General features: G+C 44.5%; 1 non-coding gene across 1 annotated transcript; it reads left to right on the plus strand.

Moving 5' to 3' along the window:
• The first annotated feature begins 9578 nt into the window (after positions 1-9578).
• LOC112085557 lies at positions 9579-9685 on the plus strand. The gene has a single exon (XR_002898860.1). It is a non-coding gene; the product is annotated as a small nucleolar RNA R71 (small nucleolar RNA).
• The last annotated feature ends 946 nt before the right edge of the window (positions 9686-10631 follow it).

Below are 10631 nucleotides of genomic sequence, written 5' to 3' on the forward strand. Positions count from 1 at the left end.
GTCACTTGCTTAGTCCTGCGAACATCTGTATCTGTTTCTTCAGTTGATCTAGCTCAGCTTCAAGATCTTCTGAGATCTCCTTCTCTTTCTTCAAGTGTTGCCTCAGAGCCTCAGTTTTATTCGCCAACACCAGTTTCTCTTTTATCAGTGTGACACTTTCCTGACTCAACTTCGGTGCTGCATCAAGGTCTCCACTCAGTTGTTCGTTCACCTTGATTAGCTTCTGGTTTTCCCTTTTTGATAGATAGAGTATTTTATAGGTCTCAGGGCTATCAATTCCCTTTGTCGAAGTAGCACAAAGAGGTATCAATCCAGACAAGTCAACGAGACACTAGACTATGATGTTTGTTCATTTAAGTCAAGACAAAAGGTGAAGGTTTCGAACTAAGCTAAGTGACTAACGATTAAGCATGAAAGGTAAAGCAAATGATTAGATCTAAACAGAGACAGGATGCAAATAATAGCTAAACGATTCAGATGATGATAATATGTAATAAAGCAAGGGACTTTAGACGAGATACTTGATTCGGGTGCTTCCAAGTTCAACTAGTTGGTTAATGAATCAAAACATCAAGCGGTTTCATTTAACTTTGAACTCAAGGCATGTTAATCTTCTCATGAAAGTATTAAGCATCTAAACTGATTCTCCTTCATACCAAAAATGTCTTTTGAGAAGCATCGAATCAATCAGCAATAAGAGTCAGTTCAAAAATGTCATTTAAGAGAACAAACTATCACTCTCGCGATGAAAGACTCTTAAACCCATAACCGAGTGGTTCAGACATTTCTACAAACACTTTTGATGCGTGATATGTCTCAGATCTGAACCTCAAGTGATGTGCTTGGATCCAGCCTAGAGATCTCGTCGGTTAAGGAATGAAACACGCAAGACTAGACATCTAAACCCACTAATCTACCTTGAAAGCACCCTAATCTACTCATCTAAAGCCGCTTAAACGACTACTCACTAATCATAACGAGCTCATTAAGTCTTTTGCCAGACGTGTAGCTAGTCATGATGAGGAGTTTAATGATAGATGACAAAAGAAAATAAAGAAAGAACAAGATTTCTGATGCACAAAACGAGATATCAGATTAGAATGATCAAGTTTCACCAAAGAGGCAAGTTCTTAAAGCTAAAAACAGATAAGAGATAAGATGATTAGGTTTTTAGTCTCAAAATGTATATATAGCAAAGGTAAAGTGTCGCGGGTCAGCCCGGAACAAACCGGGTACTGAACCGCGTTCTTGGGTTGATGGGTGAGTGCCACGGTGTGTCGGATAGTGAAGCCGAGGTCTTCATGTCGAGGAGCGCACGTGAGTCCAGATCCAAATGAAGATCTCGTGAAGAACACGGCAAGAACATGCATGAACCCTAGTCTTTGATCCATCTTCACGTGTGTGTTTTTGAGCAGCTTTGTTCTTGATTCTGGGCTTGTGACAATGGACCTCGGGATAAAATGCCGAGGCGCTTGGACGTCGAGGGGTTCGGGAGAATAGGGTCCGGCATGCACGCCGAGGTCGCTACACCGAGGTGCATGTTCAACACTTAGTCGTTTCCAGCTCCTTTCTTACGTGTGCATGCCTTGATCCCAACGTGCCGAGGTATCTATACGAGGCCTAGCTCAGGATACTTCCAAAATATGAGCCTTGACTTGGCTGATGTCGAGGTAATGATGCCGAGCCCTGAAGAAACACTTAGCGCGTATCGCAACATATTTGGGCCCGTATCGACCATGTCGCCTTCCGGCGGCAGTAACTTTCGACCTACGACTCCGAATGCTCTGAGACCAGTTTCATAGTCAAGGTGACTCAATAAACTCAAACTTTGGTGAAGAAACCGTCGGAGCTTGGGAAGTGGAAGGCTTCCTGGATTTCACATCTTTGAACCGCATTGGAATCACCGGGAAATAAGCTGTTTGGACCGATGTGAACTCCGGAGACTTTATCTTTCAAACCGCTCGTCCGAATTTAGCGATCCCAACCGTTCTGAAAAGGTCTTTCAAAGATCTCAAACTTTGATGAAGACCGGGCAAGCTGGTTCGGTCCGGAAAGGTTCCGTCCGCCGTGATCTTTGTACTCCACCGTTCGGTTCTCGGATGCGCGTAATGTTGGTGCATCTTCCGGAAGCTGTATCTTTCTCCCCACTGGTCCGAATTGGATGATTCCAACTGTTCTGGGATCTTTGTTTGATTATCTCCAACTTTGCTGAAGACCCCGCCAACTGGTTCGGACCGGAAGGTTCCCCGGATTGCTGATCTTTGAAATGCGCGGACAAGGACAAATTTTGGTCGAGAAAAGCTTCCCGCGGTAAGGAAAATGGCCGAGGGTTGTGTACCGCGGTAAGCTTTTTGGTCGTAAAAATTCCTTCGCCTCGGCCAAAAACTCAACCCGCGGTATTTACACCTGATCTTCGACCCAGGCTGACTTTGGTCGATCGGTACGGACTTTGGTCGGTGCTGAGCGATCGGTAAGCTTTTTGGTCGAGGTTGAACGATCGGTAAGGATTTTGGCCGAGGTTTCTTGCCGTCCGGTAAGCGATTTGGCCGAGAAATTCCTCCAAGCGGTTTTCACCATTTTTGACCCTTTTCTTCACCGTCTTCTTCTCTGCTCCTCTTCTTAGGCTCCAAATGACTCCCCAAGCACCTGATAAAGACTTCAAAACATGCAAAACTCTTTGGGACCTAATGCAAGCCCTAAATCCTATTTTCATGCCTAAAGACTCAATTTACATGGGAAAACACATGATGAGGACTCTAAAATGCACTCTAAATGATGTAAAATATAGACATATCAACTCCCCCACACTTGTCCTTTGCTTGTCCTCAAGCGAAGAGAACAAATGAGAAGAAGAGGTTGTAATGCAGATGGAGCTCATATTTCCTTTTTAGAGAGAAGTGATCACAAAGAGAACTTCGATTCATGCTCAAATATGCAATGCAAAGCCATACTCAGATATTTTACAATTTAAGCACAGAATCTCCACAAGTCATTATCACATTCAACTCTTTCACATTCATTAAGCTCGTAACCGGTGAATCAAATGATGCAATGTTCAAATAGGCTGGCTTGGCTAGGGTAAGGTCATGAGATAAAAATGATCTCATCAATATTCAAGCGGGTGTAATGCAACAATGGGATCACTCAATGAACGACCAAACTTTGGCAGAATGCTAAAGGTAAAAAGCAACCGATGCATACAAGGGCAAGACTCATCACACCCCACACTCCACTCAAAGCTTTTCTTACTTGCTCACCCTCTCAAGATCCTCACTCTCTCAATCGCTTTCTTTTTCACTAGGGGACTCACTTTTGTTTTGATTTTCAAGCCTTTGGTGTTTACTTATTCAAACAGCTCTTTTCTTTTCTTTCTAGAACACTTGAGCCTTTTTGTCTTCTTTTCATTTCAAAGACTATACTTTTCTTTTTAGAACAACAGAGCTCTTCTTTTCAAATTCAAGACTCGATTCTTTTTCTTTCATTCCCCTAGCTATTTCCACTCTCTCTTTTTCTCTCAGCTCACCTTTTTCCACTCACCAATAGATCTTTTCCCCCACACTTATTTCTCGCCAATACTCTTAGTTCCTTGATGTTGGAACATAACACTCAGTGAGACATGCCCTTGTCGCTCTAAACCTAACACTTTCTGCTAAGTTCGGTCCAAGGTGGCCTTACAATTCACACACAAACATTGGCTAGAAAGAAAGTTGGGTTCAAGGTGAGGGAACTGATCCATGATGCGGATTCAGCTACTTGAGCTAAGGAAAGAGGGTGGTAAAAACAATGATTCTAGCTCAAGTATGTATATTGGTATCCACAAGCCAATTCAAGCAATGCATCAAAAGATATTTACAATTCAATTTCAGGGTTATCACTTAGCTAGAGTTGAGTGTAATTTAGACTTGCTTCTCAGATTCAAATCGTTTCAAGCTTTACAAGCACAGAATGAGTTTCACAAGCATATTTAGTTCAAGTTCTCGAGTGATTTACTCTCTAGGAAAAAATCTATCATTGCTCCTTGCACTGATGCAATCCTACATGATGCAACTTAGACTCGATCTTAAAATGCGAGATGCAACTAGAATGATGCGGTTTTACCATATGTACAAAGCTAGATGAGACTCAAGAATGCAAAAGTCAAATAAGAACAAAGAAAACAAGATCAGAAAACACAAAGCTCCTCCCCCACACTTAAATAACACACTCCCGTGTGTTATAAAAGCGTGTGAGAGAAGTAAAAAGACAAACTAAACGAATGCGATATGATATAGACAAGATGCATATGTACAAGAGTTTGAAGTCGATACCTTAGTCGGAGAGGTCTGATCCCAAGTAGTACGAGGGATTTGATGTTGAGCAGGAAGGTGTGGACTGACGTGGTGGGCTGCTATCCGAGGGTTCAGGTAAGAATGCCAAGGCAGGGTCGATCCAATCCTCTTTGCCTGGTGGAAACTTCGAGTTCCTTGCGTTTGAGCTTTCCCCAACCTCCTCTTGTGTAACCGGTGCGGTTGAGGTTGCCGAGTTCTTGTCCGGAGAAGATGGCCATGTGAGCTGCTTTACCTTCTTCTTCAGGTGCCTTACACAGTCCACCAAAGCATGAATGGTCTTGTCTTGCCACTTACACCACTTTTGGAGAGTGTTCACTCGCAAATACAGCTTCTTGGTGTGGTATTCAGGCTCACCCCACACGTATGGATCAAAATGATATCGGCCTGCTCCCATCCTTCTCTCAGGGTGCCGTTCTTCTTCATTCTCACATCCGGCTGGGCCGTTCTCGTTCTGAGGCTTGTTAGGTATGGCCTTGGTGCACTTGCGCATTGGTGGGCCGAGAGAGGGGTTATACAACTGATCCTTGAGGACATAGAAGGAGATGTTACACTGCTTATCAAGCATGGTGAGGCCTCGGTTAGGCAGTAGAACTTGTGTACCGTCCCTGTGCATCAGCGTGAAGTTGTAAACCCATCTATCCCCTGACTTGCCTCCAAAGAAACCGCTTTTACTTAGGTATTGCTCATCAATGAGATTCGGCCTCGCTGGTGAATCAGGGAATATGAACCCTTGAGCTCTCAAAATTGTAGTGACAATCCAACCGTTCTGAAGCCTCCTTGCTCCCTTCTTCTTTCTGTCACACCACACATTGTGTCTATAGGTGAGCATTTGGATCGCAAAGAATGCTCCTAAAGACGGTACATGCATTGGCCCTTGGTACTCCTTTTTGTTCTTCATTTGAGTGATGAGCGGCTTAAGTCCAAGTCCTAACAGTTCAAGCTCTGCCGTGTGAATGACACCAGGGTTGTATGTAGAGAAGAACGTAGAGGCCAGGACCCGGTTGGTGTATCTGATTGCAGGGTTCCTGATGCAGCTTGTCTTGCTTTTGCCTCCCAAGTAAGGCCCAAAAGATATTGTTTCCCACAACGCGGCCAACTCATCACGAGGGTACACAAACTTGTCAAGCGAGCTTCCATTCCTTTCAAATCCAAATATCTCATCAAGCTCCTTGAAACTGACCTTGTAGTGCACGCCTTCTATGTCAAACTCTAAGTGTCCGAATCCTTTGCCATGTAGACGCTTGGGATCTCTCTTGGGGTAGATGACAACCTCCAAAGTGGCAAGAAACTGTTGTGTGATCCCTTCGTAAGCAACATCGCTCATCATGAAGAATTCGGCCAAGCCCATGTTTTGAAAGATGAGTGTAACATCATCGAGTATCTCAAGCTTCTTCAACAGCTCCATATCAGGGAACCGACCTTGAGCTACTCGTATAGAGTTAAAGTGGTCCAAGTACTCCTCAGTAGTCGGGAAGTGTTCTTCCTCGGGCTCGGTCTTTGGTTCCTTCTTGGCTTTCTTGGCATGGTCGGGTACATGGGGAACTATGGCTCTCAGCTCATCACCATCGATCTCAGTGGCTGCCTGCTCCCCATTCCTTTTTGGTTCAAGGGTTGGAACCAGAGTGAGCTCGGCGTTCCTTGCTCGCTTGGCGGCTGGCTCACCATCGGATCTCACGGAGGGTTTCTTGCTTGTTCCACCATTGCGTGCTACGGCCACGGCTTTCCCTTTCGTGCTCCTCCTCTGGACCTCATTTTTGTTCGTCTCATGAGTGGGAACAGCTCGGTCGCCGGTCATCTGCAAGACAGATCCTCAAAGAAACCGTTAGAATCAAGTACAACGACAAGCACAGGTTTCTGAAGATAGCAAAGACAGAGCTTTTCTCTAACAAGATCATAGTTATAGCTTTGTCATACATCACAGAGAGAAGTAAGAACAAGCCAGAACAACCGATTAGAGACAAGTTATCAAGACACTTCAGCTCAAGTACACAAATCATCATTAAGACCGATTCCAAGCGCATTTTCTCAAGAATTTTAAAAACTCAAGAACAAGTGATTTTCAGAACAAAAACCGGTTTTTCTTGTGTTGTCTATCCTGATGGAATTTTTAAAATTGTTCCCAGAGGTCGATATGTTCTAAAAGAATCGATTCCACATTTTACAAACTTAAAAGCTCGCAAAGAATGAAGGAAAAAAATGAGTTCTTTAAGAAGCAAATACCTTTGGGAATCCAAGATTCAAGTTTAGTGGAATGCTTATGATGAATAGACAACACCCTAGCGAGTCTAGAACGCTTGGAATCACAAGAAATGGATGAGAGCGAGTCTAGAACGCTTGGAATCACAAGAAATGGATGAGAAATGAGAGAGATATGTTCGTGAAATGCAGAGAAAAGAGAGAAGAAGGCGAACTCTCGGTTTTGGCTCGGGATGGAGGCTGGTATGGGCGGTGTCGCGCTTTCCAGCTGGCGCTTGGACTGTAGTGGGACTGGTCCCCCCTTCTCCTCCAGCTGCGACCGTTGACCCGCGCCAAAACAGCTTTGACCGGGCGTTTAAATTCAAATTACCGCGCAAAGGCTTCCAAATGGCGCGACTTTGGAATGACGTGAGCCGTACGGACTAGAGTGGTTTTTCTCGTGTTCTCTTGAGCGGCCTCGACTTGTTCTACCTCGAGGGCACTAAGCCGAGTGGGCTAAGTTCAAGTTAACAAGAATTTCCCCGCGGCCTTCAAATCTTTTCCTTAGTCCGTGCAAACCTTCTTCTTTGACTCAAGTGTCCCAAGTGTTTATGTTTTTGATCGTTCTTGAAACTGGGCACCTCGGTGTGCTCCACCACGAGGGTATCATGCCGAGGTCACTTGTATTAACAGAGAACACTTGGTGCTGGGGGTTTAAACGGTCCGGCCTTGGTGTAAACTGGTCGCGGCCTCGATCGAGGTTTTAGACCGTTTGAAGTGAACTTTGCCCCTCGGTATAGTTATACCGAGGTGTTTACACCGTGGCCTTCCCCCACACTTAGTCATTTCACTGTGACACTTCTCGGACACGGCTATGATGAAATCGAGTCGAGGAGCCTAGCCGAGGTTCTCAGGCTTTACTCGGTAAACGGTGACCGCGGTATGTATATACCAAGGGTCGATACCGAGGCTACGTACACTCTAGGACTTAATTCATCAGGCCGTGTCATTTTCAAGCTTTTTCTTACTCTCATCATCAAGGTTCACCATCTAACTCCTGAAACACTTAACAAACCCTTCAAAAAGCTTCAAGTAAAAAGAAAAAGAAGATGAAAAGCGAAATATGTACAAGGATAGGCTTGGGGTGTCTCCCAAGAGCACTTTGTTTAACGTCACTAAGTTTGACTTTTCATACCTTTTCAGGCTGATTCTGGTTCAAGAAGAGGAACTGAGGTAGCTCTCTCTCTTGTTTCTGATGCCAGGTAGTGCTTTACCCTCTGACCGTTTACCACAAAGCCTTGTCCATCTTTTCCTTTTAGAACAACCGCTCCATAAGGTCTTACTTCAAGAATTTTGAATGGACCGGACCATCTGGATCTCAGCTTCCCAGGGAACAGCTTAAGCCTCGAGTTAAACAACAGAACTTGGTCCCCTTCTTTGAACTCTCTCTTGTGTATCTTCTTGTCATGAAGCGCTTTAGTCCTTTCTTTGTAGATCTTAGAGCTCTCAAAAGCATCTAACCGGATTTCCTCAAGCTCATGAAGCTGTAAAACCCTCTTCTCTTGTGCAGTCTTGATGTCAAAGTTCAGAAGTTTCACTGCCCACAATGCTTTGTATTCCAACTCAACCGGTAGATGACAGCTTTTCCCATAGAGCAAGTTAAACGGTGAGGTTCCAATGGGGGTCTTGTACGCGGTTCTGTAAGCCCACAAAGCATCATCAAGTTTCTTGCTCCAATCCTTCCTAGATGAGCTCACGGTTCTTTCTAAAATAGCCTTTATCTGTCGGTTAGAGACCTCCACTTGACCACTAGTCTGCGGATGATAAGGTGTGGCCACCTTGTGCCTTACCCCATGCTTCCTTAAAAGACTCTCAAGAGTCTTATTGATAAAGTGGCTTCCCCCATCACTGATTACTACTCTTGGAACTCCAAACCGTGGGAAAATGATACTTTTGAAAAGCTTTACCACCACTTTTGAATCGTTGGTTGGGGATGCAACAGCCTCAACCCACTTGCTCACATAGTCCACCGCGACAAGGATGTACTGGTTTCCGTTTGAACTCACAAAGGGACCCATGAAGTCAATGCCCCAACAGTCGAAGACCTCGACCTCAAAGATTGGGTTTTGGGGCATCTCATTCCTCTTGGATATGTTACCGTGCCTTTGACAAGCCTCGCATCTCGATACCACATCTTGAGCGTCTTTGAACATAGTCGGCCACCAGAAGCCGCTTTGCAAAACTTTGGCAACCGTCTTGAATGCACCTAAGTGACCACCGTACGCTGAACCGTGGCATTCTTGTAGCACCGGATGGATCTCTTCTTCGGCCAAGCATCGCCTATAGAGATGGTCCTTGTTAAGCACGTAAAGATACGGCTCATCCCAATGATATCTCATCACATCTCTAAAGAACTTTTTCCTCTGATAGGCATCAAGATCCGGTGGCTCTAAACCGCAAGATAGGTAGTTCACAAGATCCGTGAACCATGGGAGGCTTCTTTCCTTGATCGTGTTGGCCTCTTCCACCTCTAAGTAAGACCGTACCAGCATGAGATGTTCCTCAGGTAAAGCATCGTCTATGGGGACCTTTTCTTCAATCCTCAGCCTTGAGAGATGATCTGCGGCCCCGTTTTCAATGCCCTTCTTGTCAAGTATTTCCATGTCGAATTCTTGGAGCAATAGGACCCATCTCAAAAGCCTCGGCTTAGCGTCCTTCTTAGACATCAAGTACCTCAAGGCCGCGTGATCAGTGTAGACCGTGACCTTTGATCCCACTAGATAACTCCTGAATTTGTCAAATGCAAACACAATGGCCATCAGAACTTTGTCAAGCTTGCTCTGAAGCTCTCTGATATCCTTTTTCATACGCTGTTCTTCTCCAGAGCCCTCTGTACGGTTTGCTCTATCAAAGTCGTCGCCATAAGTATCATTAGACATGGCTAGGTTCTCGACTAGTTCCATTGCCGCATTGATCTCCTTCCCAAGAAAATTTCCATTTGAAGCTGTATCGAGTTGGTTTCTGATCTTGGGGAGTGCACCTCGGTATAAAGTACTCAAGAGGGATGCCTCTGAGAAGCCGTGGTGTGGGCATTGGTTAGTATAGCTTCTAAACCGTTCCCAAGCTTCGCTAAAGCTCTCGTTGTTGTGCTGCGTGAAGCTTGAGATTTGGTTTCTGAGCTTAGCCGTGCGTGATGTGGAAAAGAACTTTGATAAGAACGCCAGTTTACACTGCTCCCAGGTTTGTATAGAACCCCTCGGGAGGTTCTTTTCCCACTGGTGAGCTTTATCACCGAGGCTGAATGGGAACAAGCGTAGCTTGAAGCTATCTTCCGAGACACCATTGATCTTAGTTAGGTCGCAAACCCGATCAAACTGATCTAGATGCTCAAGAGGGTCTTCTCCGGCTAGACCGTGGAACTTTGAGTTCTGCACCATGTTGAGTAGGGAAGCTTTAACTTCAAAGTTGTTGTTTTGAACCGGTGGAGCTTGAATCCCAGCTCGGTATTGGTGCGCATTAGCTCGGTCGTTCTCTCCAACAAAGACCGGAGGAGGTTGTCTCTGAGCTTGTGGCGGTGGCGGATGAACATGGTGGGCTTGTTGCTCGTTTCTTGATAGACAAGACTTTTTATGGTCTCAGGGCTATCAATCCCCTTGTCAATGTAGCACAAAGAGGTTTATCAATCCAGATGTGGTGTTAGACACTAAGCTATATGATCAAGTTCTTAATTCAAGCAAACAAGAGTGGGTTTTGATTAATCTAGAGACAAGTACAAACTTAAACAGGATTAAGGATTAATGAAATGCTTAAACAAGAACTAAACAATGACAAATGATGAGAATGTATGAATGATGATAAGAAAGGTCTTAGACATGATAGTGGATTAGGGTGCCTTCAGTGATAAACTAATGAGCTAATGAATCATATGATCAAGCAAGCCATTTAACATAAACATCTCTAACTAAGTTAATCCTCTCATGAAGGCATTAACTCCTATGCTAAATCAGTTTCAAACCCAATCATCATCAGTGAAACATGAGTTAACAAGCATTAAGAATCAGTTTAATCTGTCATTTAAGCATATAAACAATCATTCCCATGATGAATAACACTTAAACCTCTAACAAT

Source organism: Eutrema salsugineum, unplaced genomic scaffold (genome assembly GCF_000478725.1).
Source record: "Eutrema salsugineum unplaced genomic scaffold, Eutsalg1_0 scaffold_3, whole genome shotgun sequence".
NCBI classification, from domain to species: Eukaryota; Viridiplantae; Streptophyta; class Magnoliopsida; order Brassicales; family Brassicaceae; genus Eutrema; species Eutrema salsugineum.